Source organism: Ambystoma mexicanum, chromosome 8 (genome assembly GCF_040938575.1).
Source record: "Ambystoma mexicanum isolate Mex_15411 chromosome 8, UKY_AmexF1_1, whole genome shotgun sequence".
In the NCBI taxonomy this organism is placed as follows: domain Eukaryota; kingdom Metazoa; phylum Chordata; class Amphibia; order Caudata; family Ambystomatidae; genus Ambystoma; species Ambystoma mexicanum.
In genome coordinates this window covers 1147306888-1147333222 of record NC_090929.1, presented here as the reverse complement: position 1 = coordinate 1147333222, position 26335 = coordinate 1147306888, and the positions used below count along the sequence as shown (strand labels likewise).

Here is a 26335-nt window from a genome sequence, read left to right as displayed (position 1 = left end):
ATGGCGCCCATGGGTAGGGGTGCAACCCTGTGCCCCTAGTGTATGTTTTTGGGCACCTGTGGGTGGCCCCAGAGCAGGGTATGGGCTGGTGGCAGCTCCGCGCTGAATATGACAGGTGCTCCGGGTGTCCTCCATTTTGGGATACCCAGGCCCTGCCATTGGGATCTGTTGATTCCTGATAGGAAACAAGATGGCCCCTGTGGCCTCTTGCTTTCTATAGCCTGTTATCTTGTTTTCCCAAAGTCCTGGGAAGCCCCGTCTCTGTCCCTTCCCCCTGACTGGCTGTTGGGTGGAAGTTCCATGTATGGTATTGTTGTGAAGGCCCAGCTAGACTGACTGGAGCCTTCCCAGTGACTGTATTTTGTGGGTACCTCCTGTGGGTGGGACCTGGGTGAATGGAGTGTGTGACCAATATACACTTCTTGTTGTGGTTGTCTGGTTTCTGGCATGAGAGACAAAGACCGAGACAACCCTGCCCGAAACTGGCCTGAATGCAGTGTGTAGTGTTGAATGGCTGGGTACTTGTCCCAATCCACCTTTCTTGTTGTGAGTGTCTGGAAGGGAGGAGTGTGGCCTGAATGCACTGTGTACCTGATTGGCTGACTAACTGCATGAATGCCCTGCAGTATGATTGGCTGCTGAGTGTGTGCCAGCAGCGTGGATGAGAGAGAGGATAGTATATCTGGGGACCTCTCACCACTGCAAAAGTGTTCAGAAGGGACCTTTGGTTGAGAAGCGACCATTGTGCTCTTACAGCAGCCAGGGAGCTGAGTCTCCACTCTACGAGTAACTGGAACTGCTGATCCTCGACGTCCAGCTGGAAGAAGTAGACTTGCTGTGGCATTTGCTTCGACCGATCCGAAGGCTGACGAGATCGTCGAGGGCTGACCCGAGAGAGGACCTGGTAAGGCGCCCTCTTCCCGTGCTCCGAGGGACCTTCGAGCACCGCTCCATCTTCGCCGAAGCGCCCTGGAAGACAGACCCTCGAAAGGCTGTCGACCCGAGACAGGACCGCTGAGGAGATCGAAGTAAAGCACCCGGACATCGATGCCATCGAGGTCCATTGCCGTCGACCAGGGTTCGCAGGTTTGTGTAACCGCTGGAGGCCCGTCGAAGTTGTGTTGCCCAGCCGTGGGAACCACTTGACGCCGTGCCACCGACGACCGGAGCCGTCCGCTCCTTTGCCTAAGAACATTCAATCGAAGGACTCTCTCGACCGCATCGTCGACCGCTTATCCTGCCGGAGAAAGTTGAGGCCGACCAACGCGCCGAGGAGAAACCTGCCGGTGGGTTTCCCCCCACCCGACGACCTCAAAGACTCGGACGACTCGACGCCCTTGCCGGGCTCCCGTCTCTACAATCTTTGCGGTCCAGAACTATTGTCATCGAGGTGCCCCGCACACCTCCGCCTTGCAGGACGCCGACGCCCCGACGCCGACGAGCATCGCTAGGACGAAGCTGCCGCCTCTTCGACATCGTTCTACCTCGTTTGTCAACGGACGTTCGATGCCCCGTGCCTCCCGCCTGAAAGGGAAGGCATTCAAGAAGGGCCGTCGATTCCCCGTCGCCGAACAGCGAGTCCCTCGACGTTTGTCGACGCCTTCGAGGAGCTCGACTCCACCAGGTACATTGGGGGGGTAAAAACATTATAGGAGAGAATAAGACTTTCAGAGCAATATATGGACTGGGCTTGTGCTATATCTTTTTTTTACAGGTTGCCCAGGTGGGGGGATCTCCACACAGAACTGTGCCCAGTGGTAGGGGCCAGTATCTTGCCTATTGCTCAACCATCTTATTTTCTCTCCTCTCTCTATTGCTGGTTTCACTCTATTGGTCTGTGTGGCATCGTACAGTATTGTTCATGCACTTCAATGAGATCTAGGGTGGTACCACTTTAGGATTGTAAATATTTGTCATTGTAGATTTTGCCGGAGTACAAAGTGAGTTATCATGATGAATGTACATAACCTTAACTATTGATTATATAAAGACTGTGTTCTAACCAATACAGAGTGTGGATATTCCTTTGTGGGGGTTTGGGGATACACTGTACTTAAGAACCAGCCTGCATCACCTCCTGAGAAGCTAGGCTTTGATTGCTCGACCATTGCTACCGAATAGAGAATCTTGGCTGGGGTCTCCTGTGCCTCTCCTCCACCATATAGGGAGCGGAAGTACAGACACCCCCCACCGGTCGTAGAGGCCCGTCTCTCACAATAGTCAGTATGCCTTTGGGGTGATTCACAACTTTGGGAGACTTTGGTCAGAGAGAGGGTTCCTAACTTCGCATGGCACCAAAATTGAACATGGCTCCCTAATAGTACAACTACTCTCAGCACTTGCGCTCCCTACTCAGTTAGCAGTTATGAAATTTTCAGCATATCGAAAGATTGTAGATGATATTGGAAAAGGGAATGCTTTCGCTGATCAGATAGCTAGACAAACTGCCACTGATCTCTTCACGGAGATGTATGTTTTAAGGGAGACTGTACATGCCTATGCAATGGATGAGGGTGTTGGGTCTGTACGGGATATCCAAACTGATGCCACAATGGAAGAGTCTAAGAGGTGGGCTGAAGGCTTGGGAAAACTCGATGATGATGGGTGTTGGGTGGATACGGTCGAAGGGAAATGGCTGCTACCTGACGCCTATGTCATGATGATGGTTGTCATGGTACACGGCCCTACACATGTTTGTGCCCAGCAGGTTACGAAAATGTTAGAAAAAGTTTGGGCAAATGACAAGATTTCGAAAATTGCCCAGCGCTATGTCCAGAACTGCATGATTTGCCTACAACACAATGTGGGAAAGGGGACATCAACTCCAAGGGGAAGTTTTGGGCCACCTTCTGTCCCCTTCAAAGTTATTCACTTTGATTTAATTGAAATGGAACGATGCAACAATCTAAAGTATGTCCTCGTGGTCATTTGTGCCTTTAGTAAATGGGTTGAGGCTTTCCCTGTTAAAGATGCTACAGCCATGACCACTGTGAAAACCATGTTAAAAGAATACTTCCCGCGGTTCAGTTTGCAGAGAGTTATCTGGGCGGACAATGGTCCACATTTTGTCGCCGCTGTAATTCTACAGATATGTACAGCATTACGAATTGACAAACGGTTCCATTCGGCCATACATGCTCAGAGCGCCGGACTAGTAGAAAGACACAACGGTATCATCAAGAACAAGCTTGCTAAGACGTGTGCCGGCACCATGCGTACAACCCCTCAAACTAAGACTGGGCTCTCTCCATTTGAGGTGGTAATGGGGAGACCTGCCAATATCTGGAACCTTCCAAAATGTCGAACTTTAAAAAATGTTGAAAATGTACTACTTTCAGATTATTGTAGCCAATTGACTAAAAACCTGTATTTGATTTATCACCAGGTACGAGAAGCTTTACCTGTGCGATACGAGGGCCTGGGCCACAGCATACGGCCTGGGAGTTAGGTGCTCGTCAAATCATTTGAGCTCACCTCCTACCTCGCGCCTCGCTGGCGTGGCCCATTCCAAGTCCTGTTGGTCACCCAGACAGCGGTGCGGGTCGCTGGGCGAAAAAACTGGATCCATGCGTCTCACATCAAGAAACTTCCTCACCCTGTGCCACACGCTACAGAAGAAACAGAACCCCTCGCTGACACTGCAACCAATGATCCGAAAGCAGTAAGCAGCACTGAGTGTATCGGAGAATATCTCTGAGCCCAGGAGGCTTGGGGAAGCTGCCATTTTGTCTCTGCACTCTCCACAAATTTTGCACCCGGAAACGGCTGTTTTGAATTCAGCCCCTTCACTTGCCTCCGACACATTTCTTCCAGCAGGAAGTAATGACATATTGTTTCCGGATCAATCAGCACCAGGAAAAGTACGATCTAACCGACGACCACGAAGATAGACTTACGGCACGGTTTTGCTGTGCATCTGATAGACTTACGGCACGGTTCGGCTGTGCATTCGGAGAAGGAAAAGAGTCACCGAGGGCTTGCTTTTTGCCCAAATTTGAGAAAGGGGATTCTGTTGGCTAGGGTAGTGGAAGGACTAAGAAGTCGTTCGACCGGGAGGTCGCCAGCAACAAACTTTGGAGTGTCAGTTTGAAGACTACGATGCCCGCCACCGCTACCGCTCGTATGGGACTTGTAAATAAGTGGGTGACCAACTGGGACAATGGACAAAATGCCTGGGCCCCGAAAACGTATTGCTGTATTCTTATAATGATATTTGGTTTTTTAATAGTCCCTGCCTTAGGATTGTGGTACCTCGAGGAAACTCACTCTTTACAACTTTTGTTGCCTACTGAAAGTGCACTCATTGTTCCTACTCCCTTTGTAGATTTGCACACTTTATCCCCTCGGGATTCCCAGCACAGACAAAGGTACCACAATAACACTTTACTGCTTATCATGAATGCTACACGTGCCATTTTTAATAAATCTAACTGTTGGGTCTGCTCACAATTACCGCAACACGGGGATAAGGAGCTACGTTGGTATATTCATCCTTTACCATTGACAACTGCCTGCTATGCTTCTCTTAGAGCACTGTTTTTTGGCCGATGGAATGATAGCATCTCAGGGAACTTTGATGGCACCAATTTGAATAGTTTTGAGAAAGGTGTTTTGACTCCCCTGGGATGCTCGCTTTTTTCAAATAGGAGTAAACCAAATGTTGCTTCTATTAGGCCTTCTGATAAACTGTCTCGCCCTTTCCAATCTTTGATTTCCTTTAAAATAGCTCCGATAGTCAATAAGGATGCCATGCCTCCTTCTTACACTGTTAACCATAGCCCCGATTCAGTTTCTTTTTGCATACAGTGGAATGGAACTCAGTCAATGGGAAATTTTCTAGGTTGTGCCAACGTTGCAAATTTGACAGGGGAGAACAGACCTTTGTATGTAGGCGAACCTGTATACTTTGTCTGCGGTAATGTAGCATTCCCATGGTTGCCCAGGGATTGGCAGGGAACCTGTTATTTAGGGATCCTGTTACCTGGGGTGTTTATAGCTAGTACAAAAGAAGTTTCGAAGGCTTGTCCACGGCGGGATGAGAATGGCGACACCCCAGCACAAGTCTTGGGAGATATAGCTAAATCAGTTGTGCCATTTTGGGGGCAGATAGCGAATTCAGAAGATATCAGAAAACTAGCGAGAGTACTGGAGAGAACCATCAACCGGACCACGGACATACCCTATAATATGATGTTAGAACAAAAGGCGCTAATATTAGTAGCACTTCAAAACCGAAAGGCATTAGATGTCATTCTAGCTGAGCGTGGTGGAGTGTGCAAATTAGTGAGGTCTGCTTGCTGTGTTTTCGCACCAGATTCCTCCCCAACTATCTTCAAGGCAATACAGAATCTGCAAGTCCTTAGTTCCAAAGTACATGTTCCCGAGGGAAACTCGGATCTGAGCGCTTGGTTCTGGGACTTCTTGCGATCTTGGGGTTGGAAGGTACTTTCGGTCTTACTAACTATTTTGGGAATCCTGTTGTTTCTTTCTTGCTGTATTCAGTGTCTACCTGGTATGTGTTCGATGCTAGGGGGATGTTGCGCACAAGTGATAGGTTTGATAGGACATAAAGTGTATGCCCCAGATAAGACTTCCAAAGAATATGTATTGAAGGATATTTTAGCAAATGACCTAATGGCAATAGATATTTCCGATAGTGATTCAGGGTGCATGGACGATGATGCATGGAGTTATTTGCAAGGAGATCCAAAGTAGTTTTTAGCACTTGGCATAGGCCAAAAGAAGGGTTTGTCGAAAGAAAAAGTATATTGTGCCCCCTACTGTAATAAATATATTAATATTGGCCTACGCCAAGCTGCTCGAAAGTCGCTTGCGAAAGAAATCTGTGTTGCAAGGTCCTGACCTTAAATCCATGTACGCCGCCATTTTAGGTCAAACCGCCATTTTAGGATTCGTTGTGTAAAAGTCACCCTGAGAATTAAAATGCTGGACGATGTCATTCCAGAATTCAACATGACCGTTTTGACCTCTGTACATAGCTAATGTGTAACTTGCCTGCAGGCCACTTGTTGAGGTCGTGAACTGAGAGCTTGTCCTTCATTGATCTATGTGTAGAAGGATTACTCGTGCAATGAAACTAATCCACAAGCATATGTTGAGACAATGTATTCAAATACTGACCGAAGAACATCTGTTTAACTACATTGTATGTAATGTTTAAGAAGGCCTGCATGGAAAGCCTTAGAATACACAGTTATTGCATATGCTTGTTAATAAATGTATTAAAAGCAAACCAGTTATATGCGGTTGTTTGAGATTTGGCACGAACCCTAGATCGGTGATGTATTAAGAGGAATATTAAGGAGGCCACCAGGGGGCGCACAGGCAATGGCTGCCTGATCCCTGAGCTCCAGCCGAAGCCGGGAAGCAACAGGGATTGAGCCCCCCCGTAACCTCTCCAAGGTGACCGAAGGAGCCCGCGAGGGCAGTGATCCCCCAGGACCCCCCGAGAGAAACAGCGGCACCCGGGGACCCCCGGGGAGCAGAGAACCAGCCCAGCAGCATCGGTGGCTGAGACGCCGCCAACGATTCGAGAGGCTCCGGGGCCGGGAAAGGAGCAGCCGCCCGCCGCAGGTGAAAGTTTGCGAGGGAGGGAGCGGCCCCCTCCTCGCAGCGGGCATTCCGCCCCCACACCGGCGATCTGCGTGTCGGGGGCGCAGACCCCCCCGCGGGCTGCACCCACAGATCCGAACCGGGGCGGCGGGTCCCCGCCACACCATTTTTTTTTCCACTGGACCAGGCCCCGCACATAGAAGGGAGGCGGCGCCGGGGCCGTGAATCCCCCCCTCCCACCACCGCGCTGCCAACTCAGGGAGGAGATCCATATTTTGGCGCCGGACAGGGTGATACTTGAGGCCGCGCAACAACCCGCCCACGGAAGGGATGCCTCCCTCCCTTCAGCCGGCGCTGAAACCCACCCCCGCTGAGAGGAGAAAAATCAGTCAGGGAGCGGGCGACGCCAGGAAGGCCCTCCGACAATGCCAGACACAAGGGTGTGAGGCCCCCGCCAGAGACCGGCGAGCATGTCCCCGCCCGGAGGCAGCCCCCCAGGAGTGGTAGAGCTCTGCCCAGGTGAGAAGGGGGTGGCCCTAGTTGATTCCCCCCGTGGGCGCCCCCCCAACACAGCACAGGCACCCACAACGTCCTTTTTTCAAGGAAGCCAAAAAGAAGCCCCTGACGGCCACAACGAAGCTGGGCTGGGTGTGGGGCCCCCGCTGGGTGACGGCGGGGTGTGTGCCCGCTCAATAACGATCCTCCCGCGGCAGCAAAGGAACATTCCATTCGAGTGGGGGCGGATCTTATCCCGCCCCCCCCACTTTTTTTGCATGAGCTCCTTCTGGGCTCTCCAGGAAGGTAACCACAGACCCAAGAGGGGTTCCCCACTCCCGCCAGGACCGCTGTGGTCTTGGCGGCGGGGCACAGGGAGGCACTAGATGAACTGGCGGGAAACCCTGCAGGAATATCGCTACCAGGAGACAGCAAGTAGCACTAAAGGTACGATCCCTAAAGGGGAAATGGCCCAGTCGTGGTCCCCGGCACCCTCTACAGCAGCAATGGAAAGAGACTTTGCCTCGATCTTGCAGGAAATCAGGGACATGCGCTCTGACATTGCTCAGAAGTTCGAAAAAATGGACCAAAGGGGGGTCAAGTTCAAGGACAGATTGCTACAGGTCGAGACCAACCAGTCATCAACGGCGGCCCAAGAAATACAAATAGGCATGAGGCTGGATGCCCTGGAGAAAAGGGACGAGGAACGTGCCCAGCAGATGGACGACTTCGAAAACAGGGAAAGGAGGAACAACCTCAGAATTTTTGGAGTACCCGAAACAGAAGGAGAAACAGAGAGAGACATCACCCGAACGGTGCGAGATATTATCACCCTCCTGTTCGCAGAAGAGATGACGACGGAACTCACATTCGACAGGGTACACAGGGCGGGGGGCAGAGCGGGGGGCCCCCGGTCGATCTTGGTCTGGTTCCATTACTATTCGGAAAAGACAAAAGTGCTGGAGGGGGCCAGAAAGGCCCGGGAAATCACCTACAATAATGCCCAGATCTCAATCTACCAGGATCTTTCCGCCTACACCCTGGCCAGGTGCAGAATGTGCCGCCCCCTAACGCAGCTGCTGAAGGAGAAGGGAGTGCGCTATAGGTGGGGCTACCCCTTCTCCCTGGCTTTCGAATATATGGGTCAACGAACAACTCTGATCACGGAAGATGACATACGGGGAGCTATCCAAGATTATGTAACGGACTCGAATCCCCGGAGATGGGCAGACCTGGTGGCCCTGGCCCGTCGGGAGACAGGAGAAGAAGAACTGGCGCGAGGAAATTCAGAAAAATTAACACCCCGTCACCAGCAAAGGACGGGGAACGGGACTCTGAAGACTGAGAACAGGGGCGACCCGTCTAGATTTGGATAGACGAGTGAGGACACAGAAGTTCTAACATTGCCAGCGCCCCCTACGAACAGCAAGTATGAGGGGTCCGCAAAAGGGGTGTCGCCACAGGGGGGGAGGAGGGCTCGAGGTGATGAGCTTTATACAGATCACCTGGCCGAGGTGGGCAGGCTGGTGGTTCGGCCAAAAGCCAGTGATGGGAGGACTAACTGGCTGGACGCCGGGGTGGGGGGAGGTGGAGCACACGAAAGTTGGGGTTGTTCAGTTAGGGGCTGGGAAGGGGGAGCAGTTGGGGAATTGTTTCTGGCCCACCTGGGGGGGAGGGTTGGGGAGAGAGGGAGAGCATAATACAAAACAAAGGGAGCACCCAAGGAGGGACAAAGTGATGATGTTGACCGAGAGAAAGGAAAACTTAGATTATGGCTGAAAGTTTGCCGGCCCTGGGAGTGGGTTCCCTCAACGTACGGGGCCTGAATACCCCCACGAAGAGGTCCCTGGTCTGCAGGGAATTTAGAAGGGCAAATCTTGACCTCCTCTTCTTGCAAGAGACTCACTGGGCGAGAGGGAAGGAACCCAAAATGCGGGGAGGAGGAATTGGGGAGGTTTTCTGTGCGTCCCACAAGGGCAAAAAGAGAGGGGTGGCCATTTTGTTATCGAGGAATGTTGGCTTCGAGAAAGAGGCCATATTGAAAGACCCAGAGGGCCGTTACTTGCTGGTTCGGGGGTCCCTGCAGGGCACCCCACTTACTCTTGCCGTTGTCTACGGCCCAAACGAAGGTCAAATTCAATTCTGGGAGGAGGTGAGGGATAGACTCAAGCTATTCGTCCAAGGCACGGTGGTGGTGGGGGGGGACTTCAACATGGTCCTGGACCCAAACCAGGATAGGAAACGCGTTGGCCCCCAGACCACCAGGGCAGCAGACGAGACCATGGCCCGAAACTTACAAAGGGTTAACTAGGAATTAGGCCTGGTGGACACGGTCCCGACCCCCAGGACAGGTGCCCCCTCTTTCACATATTACTCAGCCAACCACACGTCCTTTTCCAGGATAGATCACATCTTAGTGGATGAGACCCTGCACCCCTTCGTTACTGGCCACAGGGTGGACCCCGTCCCTGGACCAATCATGATTTGGTCTGAGTTACCATAGCAAGGGGTTGGCTAAGCGACCGCAGGGGGTCAATGGAAGTGCAACGACTCCCTGCTTAAGGACGAGGTACACGGGCAGGAGGTGCTTGACGCCATATCGGAATTCTTTGAGCTCAATGATAATGGGGAGGTCGGCTCGCACACCCTATGGAACGCTTTTAAGGCGACCCTGAGAGGAGTCCTGATCAAAATGGGAGCCCAGAAAAAAAGAGAAAGGGAAGCCCAGGAGAGGTCTTTCAGAGAGAAAATAGCCCAACTTCGGCCGGGAGGCCCCCCCGTAGAACCATCAGACCGTGATCGGGTAGCTGCCCTGGACAACTATAGGCTCCAGTTGAAAGATCTCCTCCTACACAAAACAGAAAGGAGTCTTCAACTGGTCAAACAGAAATATTATGAAAAGGGGGACAGGGCGGACAGGATTCTGGGCCTTGAAACTGAGGGAGGTACAGAGAAGTAGAATGGTGAGAGCAGGAAAGGACGAGGAGGGGTCGATAGGCTATGACACACCCCACATAGCAGAGGCCTTTCGCCAATACTATAAAAACTTATACACATCAGAATATACCGGGGGAGAGGCGGAGATTGAAGGGTGCTTAAACTATATACAAATCCCGGCCCTGACCTGGGAGATGTCGGAGAGGTTGGAGGGTCCGGTAACCGAGGACGAGGTGGAACATTTGATCAGCGGGATGAAGGTGGGAACTTCCCCGGGCGAGGGCGGCTACTCAGTTTACTTTTATAAAAGGTTTCGCTTGACTCTAGCCCCACACTTAGTAAAGGTGTTTAATGCGGTTCTGGAGGGGGACTCCATGATGGAGGCCATAATTGTGGTGTTGCCCAAGGACGGCAAGGACCCCACGGAGTGCTCCTCCTACCGCCCAATATCTTTGTTGAATATTGACGTAAAGATCCTAGCTAAGGTAGTGGGGAGGCGGATGGAGGAGATACTGCCGAAACTGGTCCATGGGGACCAAGTGGGGTTCATAAGAGGAAGACAGGGCTCAGACAATATCCGTAAAACCATAGACTTGTTCCACTATGCCCAGGTGTCGGACCTAGACACATGTATCCTCTCCCTGGACTCGGAAAAGGCGTTCGACAGGGTCGAGTGGAGGTATATGGAACTCGTCCTCCGGAAAATGGGCTTTGGGGCACACATCAGGGAACGGGTGGCCGTACTATACAGAGCCCCAAAAGCAAGGGTACAAGTGAATGGCAGGTTGTCAGATCCATTCCCCCTCTCGCGGGGAACAAAGCAGGGGTGCCCTCTTTCCCCACTGATTTACGTCCTCACAATGGAGCCCCTGGCCATAGCACACCCAGACATTAAGGGGATCAGGAGAGGCGAAGTAGAATTCAAGCTCTCCCTGTTCGCGGATGATATTCTGGCCTACCTGGTGGACCCGGGCTCCTCACTCCCCCCCTCCTGTCCCTGATGGTCGCATTTGGGCGCTTCTCAGGGCTAAAGATCTTAATCAGTTCTGCTCACCATGAGAACACGGGACCCGGGTTTAGACTCCTTGGATAGGCTCAATGGGATAACTGTGGGGAGGGTCTCTATTCGATACCTGGGGGTCCTCCTCACCAGGGATCTATCACACCTCGCCCCTACCAACTACGATCCAGTCATGGCAGGGATCACCGCAGACCTGAGGGGATGGGGCTCAATGATTCTGTCCTGGTACGGCCGCATGACGGCAGTAAAGATGAATATACTGCCACGTTTACTGTATCTCTTCACCGCTCTCCCAACCAGTGTCCCCGACCAAACCTTCAGGGCTCTTCAGAATGCGGTGCGAGAGTTTATATGGCAAGGTAGGACCCCGAGGACTGCGAAGGCTGTCCTAACCTTACCAAGGGAGGAGGGAGGGTTTGGGTTGCCAGATTTTCAACTATACTACCGCGCCGCCCAGTTGCGTGTCCTCCTGGAACACATGAAAGAGGGTATGGGAACCTACTGGTCATACTTGGAAGATATGGACGCCCACCCTCTCAAAGTTCGAGACCTCCTATGGGCCCCACGCAGGTTCATCCCGAACAGACTCAAATCCCACCCGACATTGGGAGTTCTCTGGGCAATCTGGAAGGGAGGGCCCCCAGACGACATACCTAACCTCATGGCCGTCCCCGAAGTCATCTCTCTGGGGTCACCCCCTCAGACTGGGAAGTAGGGGGTTTCGCCAAGGCACAGTCCTGGTCTGACTCGGGAATGAAGTGGACAGGGCAGATGTTTAAGGAAGGGGAGTTTCTTGCATATGAGGAACTGAGAGATGCTCTCGGGCAGGGGTCACTCTCCATATTCGAATATCTCCGCCTGAAGGGCATCCTTTGTGACCAAGCATGGGGCCAAAATTTGAAGAGACAGCTGACCCACTTTGAGAAATTACTCGATACAGCAACCTCAAGGAGGGGGGAGGTATCCGGGATGTACAAAATCCTGAACACTATTAACTTAGTGGAGAGGAGAAGCTTCTGCACCTTTTGGAACAATTTGGCAGGCGAGGAGATCTCGGAGGACGACTGGTCAAGGATATTTAAAATAGCATTCCATGGGAACTTATTCACAGCTGATATGGAACGCAACTTTAAGATTTTGCAGGGGTGGCATAGAGACCCCGTGAAAACTGTCAAAAATGTTCTCGGGAGTGTCCCCCGTCTGCCCAAGGGGGTGTGACCAGGTCGGAACGAGGGGGCACGTGTGGTGGCACTGCCCAAAAGTACAGGCGTACTGGTAGAAGGTAAGGGGCTGGATTGCTGAAGTCTCCGATGAACTACTCCCCCTGAATCCTCTGACGATGTTGCTGGGCCTCCCTCCGGAGGACACAGATTTATATAGGTACCCTAGAATGTGGGAAACAATGCTGAGGGTGGGAAGGGTGGCCCTGGCACAGAAATGGAAGAGCCCGGAGACTCCCTCGAAGGAGGACTGGCAAAAAAATGTAAAGAACATGTTCCTAATGGACAAATTAACGGCAATGATGACCAATGACTCAGGCTTGTTCCAAGCAAACTATTACAGGGTGCAGCAGACCTGGGGATGGGACGCTCACTGACGCCCGGTATGGGCCCTGGCAGGGGCGGGCGGGGCTCGGGGTCAGGAGGGGACAAGGGATGGAACGGGCGCCGAAGGCCCGGGGGACGAAAAACAGCCATAAAAGAAGTCAACGATCACGTTTTCTCCCAATGCTCCGGACAGGAATGTGCTTTCTATGAGACTCTCTGAGTCATGGTTCAAGCGGGGTTAAGTTATCAGGGGGGAGGGTATGTATTGGGGTCGTGGGGGAGTGGGGCTTGGGCCGATGGGCCAGTTGAATGTATATCCTTTGAATGTACATTGAGCCCGATTGTTGCATTAAGAAAATGAAAATAAAACCAAAGTTCAAAAAAAAAAAAGGAATATTAACCCGAAGTGGGGCTGAACATCGCACCCACCAAAAGTATAAAAAGCGAATGCATTCTAATGTACAACGTCTCTCACTGAACACACTGAACCACGCTGGAGTTCGTTGTGTTGTACTGAGGGCCGATAGCTATCTGATTTTGCTCTGTTTTTGTAACTGGATTCAGTATAAAATAAAGTATTTTTGGGGTACTCAGCCTCGATATTTTGATTCTGTTTTCACACGCCTACACCAGTGAGCCCTGAACTGTGAAAACCCAAAGGCATTGTGAAATAAACCAAGCAAATGTACTGCAAGTGAACCAGTGAAGTAAACCAGAATGAGGATCAAGTGGACCTAGATTTGTGTTTGAACTTTTGAAAGACTGAACCCGTAATACAAGTTGCTAAGTTGAAATCTTGGGGAAGGGAACCCTGAGAGTTGATGGACTACAAATTCTGTCTTGAGGACAGAACCTCAGTACCCCTTTGTTTTGAACTGTGTTACTTTGAACTTGGGGAAGGGAACCCCGAGGATTGTGTGGAGCTCTGGTACCTTGAGCTGAGAAAGGAAATGTTAAGACTTTTCTGGAACTTTCTTGAACTTGGGGAAGGGGAGCTGAAAAGGAAGCTATGAGCTGGATGAAGCTCAGAACATTGTGTTATTCACTGCTTCTTTTATTATTGACATCCCTACACATTGTTTAGCTTTAGTTGTGAGGCCAAGCATAAGTTTTGGAGACAGGCAGACTTTTCAATTGAATCCTTTGACCCACACTTTCCTTTGTTTCGTTTAGATAGGGAAATCCCACCTTAGCATAGGGCAAGTTAGGCCTTCTACCTTCCTGACAGTTAAGTTGATAAATATCTTTTGTTTGAACTTTAAGTCTGTTGTCTGTGTCTTGCTTCATGATGGGTCACAGAGCCCAGACTTCAAAATGCCCTAGGAATCCTCAAAGGTTTGTCAGCAGGACACAACTACTGCTCTTGCAGATGCCTTAGTGCTGTATCCTCAGCATACGCCCCCTATATACTGAAAGCTACCCTAACCTGGAACGGTCTTCTGGGTCACCCACTTGTCATTACTATAGAACCAGCTGCTTGTTACCGTTAAGGACTAAAGGCTTCTTCAGTGCTGATTATTGGGTGCACCATAGCTCCCAACCTTTTTTGTCACCAACGCGGGTGAAAAGCCCATAGAAGTGAATGGGCGTAGGAGGGGCTTGGCGGGTGATTCATCAGCTTTCAAGGTGGGTGACACCCGCCAAAAGCGGGTGAGTTGAGAGCTATGGTGCACTGCTTACCTCTCAACTCTCACGCTTTTGGCGGGTGTGACCCGCCTTGTAATTAGCTGATTCACCCACTAAGCCCCCTACATGCCCATAAACATAATTGGGCCTGCACCACCAAAAACAAAATCAGGTGTTTTCACCAGCTGTTGTGACACTAATGGTTGAGAGCTATGGCACAGGGCCTTACATTCTTGGCTTGCAGCCTAAAAGCTTTCCTCCCCGCCTCTCAGTCCTGTGTGGTGGCCTTACTGCGGCATAAAGCGCCACACAAGCAACAAGCGTGACATAGTTTCATGTAACATGCACAGCGCACTACAGTAGGAACCCTGGGTTGTCCATACAATTAACATGTAGGCACTTTGAAGACTTCTTAGACTATATCCACTGATCCACAACAGGCTGCCCTACCCTTTTGTTCTCCACTGCATTTACCTTTCACATGTCTGCCACTCTAGTTCCCCATGAAACCCTTTGTCTTTAGTGTGGATATCCTGGACCAAGGACACAATCCAGACAGGCCAGGCGCTCTGAAACCACTACTTGTGATTTGGTCCACAATAAGGCCAATAGCAACACAGACATAACAACATATTCCACTAAACTTTTGAAGGGCCAGGATTACTCCAAATCCGTTTGTACGGTGTTTCTGTTCAAATGACTATTTGATCTAAGACAAATAAATAAAAATGCATGTTGAAAAACATGTATTCGAGTGTGTCATTTACAGTTTAATCATTATATGTTTGTATTATTTTTAAACCCACCTCATGATTATTCCTGACTCTCTTGACTAGAACCAAGTACTTGTTTTTATAGTGTTTTAGTTTATCGTTACCGCCCGCACTTTTTCTGAAGCCGCTCTTTCCTAGGTATTTCGCGCCTCCTCGTCATTACGACAGGCTCCACCAAGCTGCGGTGCGGTGATTGGTTGCTTCGAAAGTCTCTGCTCGTGGTGATTGGTTGTTTAGGGACAGTTTAGCGCGGCTCGTTTGAAAGCTGCTCATTTGGAAGTCAGTGCGGGTTGGAAGGAAGCTGTGTTTTTTCAAGGTAATGGACGGGCTCCATTTGAACAGTAAAGTCTTTTTTCGGGCAATGGAGAGGTGGGCTCTCTGGTCGTGTTTTGTTACGTGAACTTCTGTCACATGTTTTGGTCTACTAGTAGAGTTTTCAAGCGCTGGGTTTGATGGCCGCGATAGCTGAGGCCGGAACATGGTGCTGATGGCTGACCCCCACAGCCGCATAGGCTGTGCGCCACGCAGCTGGCAATTGTGGTGTTGCCCACTGACTGCCGGTGCACCATGGCACGTGACGCGTAGCACACGCAATACGTCCACCATAGCGCCTGGGTCTGCCAGGGAGCGGTTCCTTTGCCGACTGCAACTTACCTGAAGGACCCCGGACCCCCCTCCACCCCCTCGGGTTTCTTTCAGTGCTTCCTTGCATGCTGAACTTCCGCTGTACTACATATGTATGTTAATGCTTTTTAGCTGTGGGCCGTCTTGTAACTGCAATTAACCCCTCTCCTACGTTTGCTGTTGATGCTACCCAAGCGAGGGTGGTCAACCGCCCTTTTACTTTGTGAGGCTGTCACGATGTTATAGGTTAAATTCAGTATAGCATAGCTGTCGCCGCCACCAGGGGTCTGAAACATCTGAGCAAGGTCTTTCTGAAGAGCGTTACAATTAAACCATAAAGGTCACATCATATACGGTCAATAAAGTTATAGAATGGGTATGCTGGTTCGCCATATGTAGCCGCTGCTTACTCGGCAGTGCCCCATGGGGGTAATTATAGTGGGGAGGAGGCATGGCTGTTTGTCTCCGCCCCCCAACTTTTGTGGCACACTATCAGTTTCATTTCATTCCCTGGGTCGTCATAAAATGAAACTTGTCCAGAGAACAAAGTTTTTTTTTGGTGTAAACTTTTTATTATAATGGCATAAACTGTGAACCGTTTCAGATGAACAGTGAGGTTCCATGTTTTCACACTTCGGTTAAGTGGTGAAACCAGAATATGGTCTCTACATGTGCTTGACCACATCTTCAGTAACTATACATATTTATTCATGTGATCAATGTGTTTATATACCAATGCTTGAACATTACACGAGTTACATAATCTGACAAAGTAAATATGGGTACAAAATGGTTTTAGCTTCATGTTCCCACCCTGAAGTGACTGTCGCTGAAGCATCATGGAAACTATGTGATCGTAAACAAATTTACTTTGGCTTTTTTAATTTTGTGCAGCATTGAACATCCCTCCACCCATCACCCAACATTCGTATTGATTGAGAGAAGCGTTCCCACCAATAGTCTGCTCAATGCGTGTCTGTGGCCATCCGTTTCAATTTACTCCCAATTGTTTTCTAGATGTGTCCTATTGCTCCTTTTTACCCAATCCTAGGTGCAGTTACACATAGCACTGTATGGTCAAACTGGTCTGAAGAAACTCCTGGTAGGTTGCTCTTAAGCTGACTAGGCTCTTCTAGGCTACACGCAGGAGCTTAATGGCTCCCACCTGTTATTTAATGTCAGTCATTTCCCATGATGCCGTAAGTATCAAAAACTGATCTTCTGATGTTAATTCGTGTGCAAATTTGGTGAATTGCATTTTGACGTACAGGACCTGGACAGAACTCTATCCATGGACCAATGATTGTACAGTTCGTTTTATTCACATGGCACACTGCAGGGTCCAATCTGTGTCTAAAGTGTCTTTCAAAACCATTTTCTAAAGTTGCCCACCTTAACCCAGGCCCCTTTGTAGAGATCAAATGTTCACTGCCACCGCTTCTGATAATGTTCTGGCACTACGGTTTGCGCTGTCCTTTGCCTTTTCACTCTGTTCACTTGTTGCTTTTTTAAAGTTTTTTAAAACTATAAGGGCAGCTTTTATTTTGTGTCCTTCGTAGACAGAGGCCTGTAGCTGCCAGAGTGCTGCACGCAGCAACTGTTCCCTTCAACCAGTTTGCGATCTACTTTGCAAGTTCCAACTTGAAAGCCCATATCAGTTCCAGCATGCAATTTTTGAAAATGGGACCAAGGTGCTTGTTATGAAGGTCTTTCTGCACTAGGATGTCATCAAATAAGATTAGGACCTACCATCACCTCCAACATTTTATTGCTTGGGCGATGTGTTATAATGCTGAAGATCTTGGAAAGTTGGGTGTTCCATTTCTGCCCAATGCATGGTCTAATGCGGCTTGTAGAGTGTTCTCATTTAGTTGGCTGCATAACCATATATATTTCTATCCCCTACCCATCTGGAGGTTGTCCTGTTTCCACTTTGCTCTGCGAGGTCTACCACAATACTAGGAAGGACTTTAGTTGTGTGGACATATGGCCTTAATCTGTGCCTGTTTACCATTCACCCTCTCTTCAAAGTCTTAGATACCCCTGTTGTCCTAGACTTTGAGCAAGGGGCTATCACTCTGATAAATTTACATTTGCCTTTCTGACCCTTGTTACTACATGACCCCAGTCTGGCAGTACCTGCTATTGCTTCATGGTTCTGAGCAGGGTAGGACTGTCAATTTTTCACTTTGTTTTCACCTCTCAGTGAGAGGACTAGCTTTTCTCCATTTTGATTAATTCAAATGCCACCTTTTTATATTGGTGAATCAGCAATCGAGTGCGTTACAAGTCATAGGTGTGACAGTGAGGCAAGCAAAGAAACCCGTGGCTTGCCGGGAATTTTAGTAGGAAGGGATCTACAAGCAACCAGTGGAGGGGAATGGCAGGGGCGATCACTTGTATCTAGTTCGGTGTGGACTGGACATTGGTGTTGGGGAGGAGCCAAACCTTAAGATGATTGAGCTGCTTCCTCTTAAGTAGAAGCAAGGAGGTTCCAGTGTCTTGGGGCGTAAACAGAGAATGTCTTAGAATGTCTTCTGGTTCTTTTTTTCTTGCACTGGCAGAGTTCAAGTCTACACAGTTCTTGCTTCAGGTGGATTGTAGGCCTCCAACGCTGCAGTTTCTCATTAAGGGAGGCTTGGGAGACTTCAGGTGACAGCCTTTTAGATGATGTGCAGGATTTAAAGATGGATGCTTGCAGCGTGAACCAGTGTGTTCCAGTGAGGGTTGGAGTGATGTGATTGATTTGCAGAATCCTTTGATCAGTTGTGCTATAGCATGTAGTGCACATTGCAGGGCTTCCTCGGTGGTTGTTGTAAGACCTTGCAGGATGGCATTGCCACCATTCAGACGGGAGAGGGCATCCCTATTATGCAGATGAGGTCCAAGCCTTTCATGCAGATCTGAATGTGCAATGATGGCTGCCATGTTTGCTATGGCAGACAATTATAGACTTTGCACGCACATAACAGACCTCCTTATTCCATGACTAATGTTTGGAGGATCCTGGGTTTCTGTTTTTTTCTGCACACATGGAGTGATTCCGTCTCCATGTACAGAGATGGATCAGAATTGGGGGGCGGGGGGTGGTCTGGCCATATTGTTTGGAAACTTGGTCGTTCTCTGAATTGAGTACAGCGGTTTTGGAATACTGCTGGGGGTGAAACATTCCTTGTACAAACTACATTCCATGGATGTGTCCACGAAGCATGAGCATAAGTGTGGAGAACCAGCTCCATATGTTTTCATAACCGATATTCCAGAGGCGTTTCCTTGTTCCTGGTGGAGTTTTTTGCAGTCTAAAGTATTGCTTAGACGTTGGCTGATAATGCAGGAAAGTGCAGTTTGTTGTTAACGAGGACGTATTGGAAAAGTATTGTATTTCTGACTGGTTTTCGAGTATTTTAAACTCTTATTTGGGAGGGAAAATCTTGCAAACATGAACACATCTACCATTTCCCTCCCACCCTCTTTTCTCAACTGATTCCCATGAGACCTCATGTCCTGTACCATCTCTTTTGCACCCTCCAGGCTCCCCCATAATTTGTAAATGGCCTGCATCATGTATCAACCTCCTCCTGGAAGATCGGCCTAACATTCTTTTTCTTCCTTCCCCTGTCCTTGACTCGCCTCCCTGTCCCACATCTCATGGTGGTTTTAGGTCTTTGGGTATAGTCAGATCTTTCAGCAATTGGCCCCAGTTTGCCATTATTACATACCGCTCTATCATCCCTCGCCCCCGCAATGTTTCCAGCCTGGCTACCCCCCTCTACGAGCATCTGCCTGCCACATTGTTGTTGATGGTCCCCATGGATGTTTCCACGTGATGGCCATGCGGCGTCAGCAGAAATCTCACCAGCTTGTTTTGTTTTTCTTTCCTCCTGAAAGGATCCCCCAAATGCATCATTCTTGGGTTACATTCCAGTTTTCTCCCCTCCCCAATAACCTGTTCACGTCTTTGATCACATTATCCCAATAGTTCGCTATGACTCCAGAATCCTGGTTAAGGTTATTTTCATAGCTTGTAATCTAGTTGGGGGTCATGTATGTCCTCTGCATGATATTAAATTGGACCAATTGGCATCGGGCATTCGAGACACCTTCTTGACCTGTTACCATATTTTTATCCATTCCTTCTCCAGTATCCCATTTCACCTTGTCTCCTCTTGTATGGCCTTATAAATGCGTGAGACCCTCACCCCGTTTGGGCCAGCAGTATCCACAACATAGGGTTTGTTTCCGTCTCTCCGGAATTCATCCCATATTTCTGCTAGTCTCTGCTCCATATGCCAAAAATGGTCCCTTTTAGCAACTCACTTGTACATCATTCTGAGAATGTCCGCAGCTACCTTCAAACAGTTCCCCCACCACGTCACATCCCTTCCTCTGGAGCCTCTATATCCCAATCGCTTGCCACAGCTCCTGGTCTACCCCCAGGGTAGATTCCCTCCGTAAAGGTGACCGCCCTCCAGGTCCCTTCCTTTGTAATAGTACTAAGGAAACCCTTCTCCCCGTGTTGCATATCAACTCCCCCACCCTACTGTCCGCAACATTTTTTTTTTCCGCCACATATGGTATATTGGTGAAGAAGTAAAGCTATTTTGGGAGGATCACCATTTTGCATAATGCCACTCTTCCACCCAGGAGAGAGTTAGGCCCTTCTAGAACTGCACCGAGTCTCCTAGTCCCGATAGTGCCCTCACTGTATTGTGTACAAAAGTGTCTTCCATCTCCTGGAATATCCGTATACCCTAATATTTCAATGACCCTCCCATCTTATCCCCACCGCTGGTAGGTTCCCCACTTGACATCCACATAGCCCTCCTAGCGCGAACAACAGCGACTTATCCTCGATTCGAAAGCCTGACATTTGCTGAAAATTCTTTAACGCATCCAGCAACATTGTGAGGTTATCCTGTGGGTTACTTACATATAGCAGTAGATCCAGCATACAGTGTTAATATATGTCTTATACCTCCCGCTTCTATCATTTCATGTCGTAAAAACCCTGCCAGTGGCTTTAGGGTCAGAGCAAATGGTATTGGGGATGCCGCACACCCCTGACATGTCCTCATACTTAGTACCCATTTCCCCGAGACCCAGTCATTGGTCCTTAACATTGCTACAGTTTTGTGTAGAGCAGGCCCAGCCATTTACAGATTTTCCCCAAACACTTTCAGCACTCTGATTAGCCACTTTCAGTCAAACGCCATCATGGCATCAAAGGAGGCAATCGCCATGTTCTCCTTTATAGATTTGATGTGATCCATCATGTGGTGGAGGCGACTGATATTACCTGTTGTATTTCTCCAACGTACACACCTTCGTCTGGGTGGACCAATACTAGAGCTACCCTCACCATCCTGGCTGCTAGGATCTTCCTGTCAATAGTCAATAAAGATATGGGACAGTATGACATGCAGTCCAACAGATCTTTCCCCTCCTTCAGGATAACTGTTATGGTTTCCCTCATGAACTCTGGGAGGCTCCCCTTCTTGACATCCTTGTCATAAACTTTCTTGACCCATGGATCTAGGAGATCTGAGTAGGTTTCTATAGGAAACCCATCGCTACTAGGCGCAGTGCCCTTCCTCGTGGAACGTTTTCCCATCGGATAGCCCCCTCCTCCAATACTTCCTCCTATCCACCCCTAATTTTTGTAGCTGAACCATGTCTAACAGATCCTCCACACCCTCTTCCACGTATCTCCCCTCACTTGTGTACAGTTCCTCATAAACTTCTCCGAGCGTGATAATAATCTGGTCCTGCATGCCTGCTCTTTCCCCGATTTTGGTCCTAATTTGAATTAGAACACGCATTGGATTTTCCCTACGTCAGCCAGGCTCATTTCTCCAGCATGGGGTCTGGCATGGATTCACATGCTCATGAATATTCCCCGTCAGGCCGGGAATCCTCGGTATAGAGAAAAATCAGTATCAGTTTCGTTTCTGGTCTGTCTTTCTTAGTAGTAACCAATCACTGGTCTCTGGGTCATTCTGCCCCCAGCCAATGACTGCCCTCTCCCTAAGCCCCGCCTCTGTCAGCCATCCTCAGATTTTTACCGCACGTTCAAGTGTTGGGAGTCCTCGTGCTGTAGCTCTCGAGCTTTGCTGCGTTTTCGCGCTTTTTTTCAGGAGATTTTTCTCATTTTTCGGTTAAATGGAGCCTCAAGCTCCATCGTTTCTACATCCGATCAACGGGGATCCGTTTCGGAGTTTTCTACGCCCCTCAAGGGTGAAGATTTCGTCGAGTTACGCTTTTGGAGGATTCCAGAAGTTCCGAGGCGTACCCCGGACATGGCCCAGGAGAAAGCAAGCTCGACGCCCGGGAAGCTGTTCAGGACCTGCCCTGGATGCCAGCTTCAGAATGTTTTCAAGGAGGACGAGCATTCGTTGTTCCTCTACTTTCTCCATGAGGACAAGACGCGCACGTAAAAGGACTGCGCGTTTTGCGGGAACATGTCGGAGCGGACCATGAAGGATCGCCACCTCCGTCTCGCCAACTAGCTGGAAGGGAGGAGACCGTCAGGCGAGAAGAAGAAAAAGTCTGAGCGGTCTTCTAAGTCCTGTGGCGGGGGCCCAACAAAAGGCTAAGCACCACGAGTCCACGGGCACCGGGAGCGCCGAACGGTCGGGTTCCTTGGCTGCCAGGCAGGGCACCATCGCCCTGGCTCAGCCTGTGGAGGCACCCTCAGGACCCAGAGTCTCCCTGCCACCGCGGACGGAGTCGTCTTTCAGGCCCATTGAGAAGACCCCCACGAAGTCCTCGTTGGAAAAGGTGGGGGAGGGGCTGGTGGCCATCTTGGATCGGACACTACCTCTGAAGAGCTCATCGAATATGTGAAAAGGCCCAGCCCATCGGGAGGGATCCCGACGAGGGCGACGACGAGAGCGACGGGGTTGCCGACAAGGCTCCTCAAGAGCCCTTACGCCCGTCGTTTCCGGCGCCGCAGGACACTTCAGCCATTTTGTCAGCGATTCAGTCCTTATGTTCGGAGATAAGTGACGAAGGTACCTGAGCCAGACCTGACGGGGGAACTAGACGGGACCTTCGGAAAGTCCACCGCATAAGAGGATGCATCCTACGCCACCTCTCCCACCTCTGCGGCCTGCTCTGCCTTCCCCCATGGTCTACTACCCAAGGGGATGATGCAGGCACGGACATGGCTACGAAAGACGGAGGCGAGGACGGGACGTGTCCCCCGTCGCCCCCTGCTCAGGCGTCCCCGCCCGACGAGATTGGATCCTTTCATGCCATGATTTCCCGGGTATCCGAGCTCTTCCAGCTCTGCCCAGAAGAGAAGGAAGGGTTCCTTTACCAACGGCGCGAGGCTAAAAGGAAGACGGTCCTCGTCGTACCGTTTCTTGATGACATCTGGGATGAGGGGCTTGCCCTCAAGAACCCTGCCATGGTGCCGGCAAAGAGGGACCGGTACGAGAAGTAGTACCGGGTCCCCGACGCTGCCCCCTTGTGCCTTCAGGCGCAACCTACCCCAGATTCGGTTGTCTTGGCAGCGGCAAAGAAGAAAGCTAGGGGGGCATCGGCCTCGACATCAACTTCCCCGCCGGACGGCGAGGGCAGGAAGTTGGACACGATGGGACGGCGGATCATCTCATCCGCAGCGACAACTATCAAGGCGGCCAATGCCCTGGCTATCGTGGCCCGCTACGACTGAGTTGTGGTTCAAAATCGCCCCTCTGTTGGACTTCCGGACGCCAAAAGGGCTGAGGCCCTTGAGATCCTACAGAAGGGTGAAATTGCTTCGGACCACGCCATCATGGTGGCAACGGCATCACCGACACCGGTTTCCGTCAGTTGGGCAACAGCGTTTGCTTGAGACGACGAGGATAGCTCAAGGCCACGGATTTCCGCCAGGACGTAAAAACCAAGGTTTTGGACTTGCCCTTCGACGGGAACAACCTGTTTGGGAAGGCGGTTGATTCCCTTCAGGCCATCAAGAAAGACTGCCCGGGCACTGGGAGTGCTCCAACCACGACGGCCGTCCTTTCGGAGCTCCGGAGGCAGATAAGGTGCCTCCAAGGGATCCGGCGGTGGCTCCTCCACGTACCGCCAAGCGGCAAGATCTTCGTCCCAGGAAGCCTACAGGGGACGCGGCAAGTCAGGTGGTGCCCGTTGTCGACAGGGAGGTCAAGGAGGCAAGGCGGCCTCCAAACAAGATTGAACTGACCGTGGGGTCGGGCCCCCGCCGAAGCACCCCGGTGGGAGGCCGGCTGGCGAGGTTCGTCAGCGTGTGGGAGTCCATCTCCACTGACCGTTGGGTGCTGGACGCCCTGGCCCAAGGGCACGCCCTCGAGTTTCAGAAGAAATGCCCTTGCGTCCCACCCGTGGCCAGGAAGGAAAATCACGTCCCTCAACTACTGTTGGAAGTAAGGGCGATGCTCAAGAAGGGTGCCATCGAGCTCGTCCCAAAGAGGCTTTGGGGCTCCGGAGTTTACTCAAGTTACTTCCTCGTAAAAAAGGACAGGAGGATGGCGCCCCATCCTGGACCTACGACGACTGAACTAGTACATCAAGGCACAGAAGTTCCGTATGGTCACCCTCCAGCACGTGCTGGGACAGCTGGAGGAGGGCGATTTCCTGTCATCGTTGGACTTGGAGGATGCATACATCCACATCCCCATTCTAAAAAGACACCGAAAGTTCCTCAGGTTCGTGGTCCAAGGGCGGCACTACCAGTTCAAAGCCCTCCCGTTCGGATTGAAGTCGGCACCCAGGGTGTTCACCAAGTGCCTTGCACCGGTGCGCCTACAGGGGATCCACGTCTACCCCTACCTGGACGACTGGCTCATCCGGGCAAGGACAAGGGAGCTCGCCGTGGAGCACACTGCGAAGGCCGTCCAGCTGCTCACGGACCTGGGATTCTCCATCTTTCCAAAATCCCACCTGGTTCCGTCGCAAGTCGCCCTGTTTCTGGAAGCCAAGCTTGACACAGTGGTGCGGCTGGCCTCGCTGTCTGAGGAAAGGACCAGGACCATTCTGGGCAAGGTGCAGCGTCTGCTGGCCATGGACATGGCCAGGGTAAGATCTATCAAATCCCTCCTCCGGATGATGTCCTCCTGCATTTAACTGGTGCACCTTTGCAGGCTTCGGATGCGCCTCTTACAAGAGTTCCTCGACGCCCGCTGGGTCCAGTAGACAGGCAGCTTCGAGGACAGGATCCCTCAACGAGACGTTGCGTCAGGCGATCCGGTGGTGGGGTACCAGCTCCCATCTCTCGGCGGACCCCAGCTCACCAGGTGACAGTGACGACGGACGCCTCCCTGGAAGGTTGGGGGGCGCACTCCGGTGATGACTCCCGGAGGAGAAGTCTCTCCACATCAACATCTTGGAGCTCCGCGCAGTTTTCTTCTTCCGTCCCTCAAGGGCAAGGTGGTGAGTATCTTCACAGACAACACCACCATGATGTTCTACATCCGGAAGCAGGGTGGAACCAGGTCCCCTGCCCTACCCAAGGAAGCCCAGGATCTGTGGCATTGGGCCATCGCCCAGGGGATGTTTCTGGTGCCTCTTCATCTGGCAGGAATAAAAAACACGATCGCTGACTCGCTCAGCAGGGAGCTGCGCTCGTGCCACGAGTGGGAACTACGCCAGGATCAAGTGGATCGACTCTTCCGACGATGGGGCGAACCCCAAATCGAACACTTCGCGACGGCGATGAATTCCAAGTGCCGGAGGTTCGCTAGCAGGTTCCCCCAGCCGAGGAGCATGGGCGATGCTTTCTCGTTCCCCTGGGGCGGTCTATTTCTTTATGCATTCCCTCCGCTGCCGTTGCTGCTCAGGCTCATCAACCAGCTCAAGAGGTCCCGGTGCAGGATGATCCTAGTCGCACTGGCGTGGCTGAGACAGATCTGGTTCCCGGACCTTCTGGACTTGTCAAGGTCCCCACCAGTCAAGCTGCCGACGGACGCAGACCTTCTTTCCATAGAAGGAAGCGCCATTCATCACCACAACCCGGAGTCGCTGAACTTGCAGGCCTGGCTCCTGCAGCTCTAGAGTTTGGAGGGTACGACATCCCGGCCGACTGCAGAGAGGTTCTTGCAAAGGCCAGGGTGTCCTCAACTCTCGTGCTATGGACATAAATGGAAGAGGTTCTCTGTCTGGTGCCGTGCACAGATTAACCCTCTGCGGATTACGGCCCCTCAAGTACTGCCGTACCTACTGTCGCTGGCCAAAGCTGGACTGGCTCACGCCTCCATCAAAATACATGTGCCTGCAATCTCCCGATATACCAGCACTACGGGACAGGCGTCCTTGTGGTCTCATCGCCTGGTGAAAGAATTCATGAAGGGACTATTCCGATCATTCCCGCCGGTGAAGGCTCCTGCCCTGGCGTGGGAGCTTAATGTGGTGCTGACCAGGCTCATGGGGTTGGGGGGGGGGGGGGGCCCATTCGAGCCTATGCATTCGGCGCCTTTGAAGTTCCTGTCATGGAAGACAGCTTTCCTCATGGCCATCGCCTCCGCACGACGAGTGGGAGAGATCCAGGCCATACTTGCAAGCCTCCATACTTGACTTTTCATGACACGAGGGTGGTGCTGAGGACACACCCCTCCTTTATACCCAAGGTGCCGTTGGACTTCCTCCTCAACGAGCCCTTGGTGTTGCCAGTTTTCTTCCCGTTGCCTTTGTCGCCGGCCGAGAGGACTTTGCACTCGCTGGATGTAGCAAGAGCACTGAAGTTCTACGTGGACCGCACGAAGAGTTTTCGCAAGACGTCA

General features: G+C 51.1%; 1 protein-coding gene across 1 annotated transcript in view; it reads left to right on the top strand.

Moving 5' to 3' along the window:
• The first annotated feature begins 15130 nt into the window (after positions 1-15130).
• The window catches only part of CDK1 (cyclin dependent kinase 1), a 240173-nt gene continuing 228968 nt past the window's right edge, over positions 15131-26335 (top strand). The window contains exon 1 of the mRNA XM_069611210.1: positions 15131-15288. The gene's annotated coding sequence lies outside the window, so the exon portion shown is untranslated. The remainder of the gene's footprint in view (positions 15289-26335) is intronic.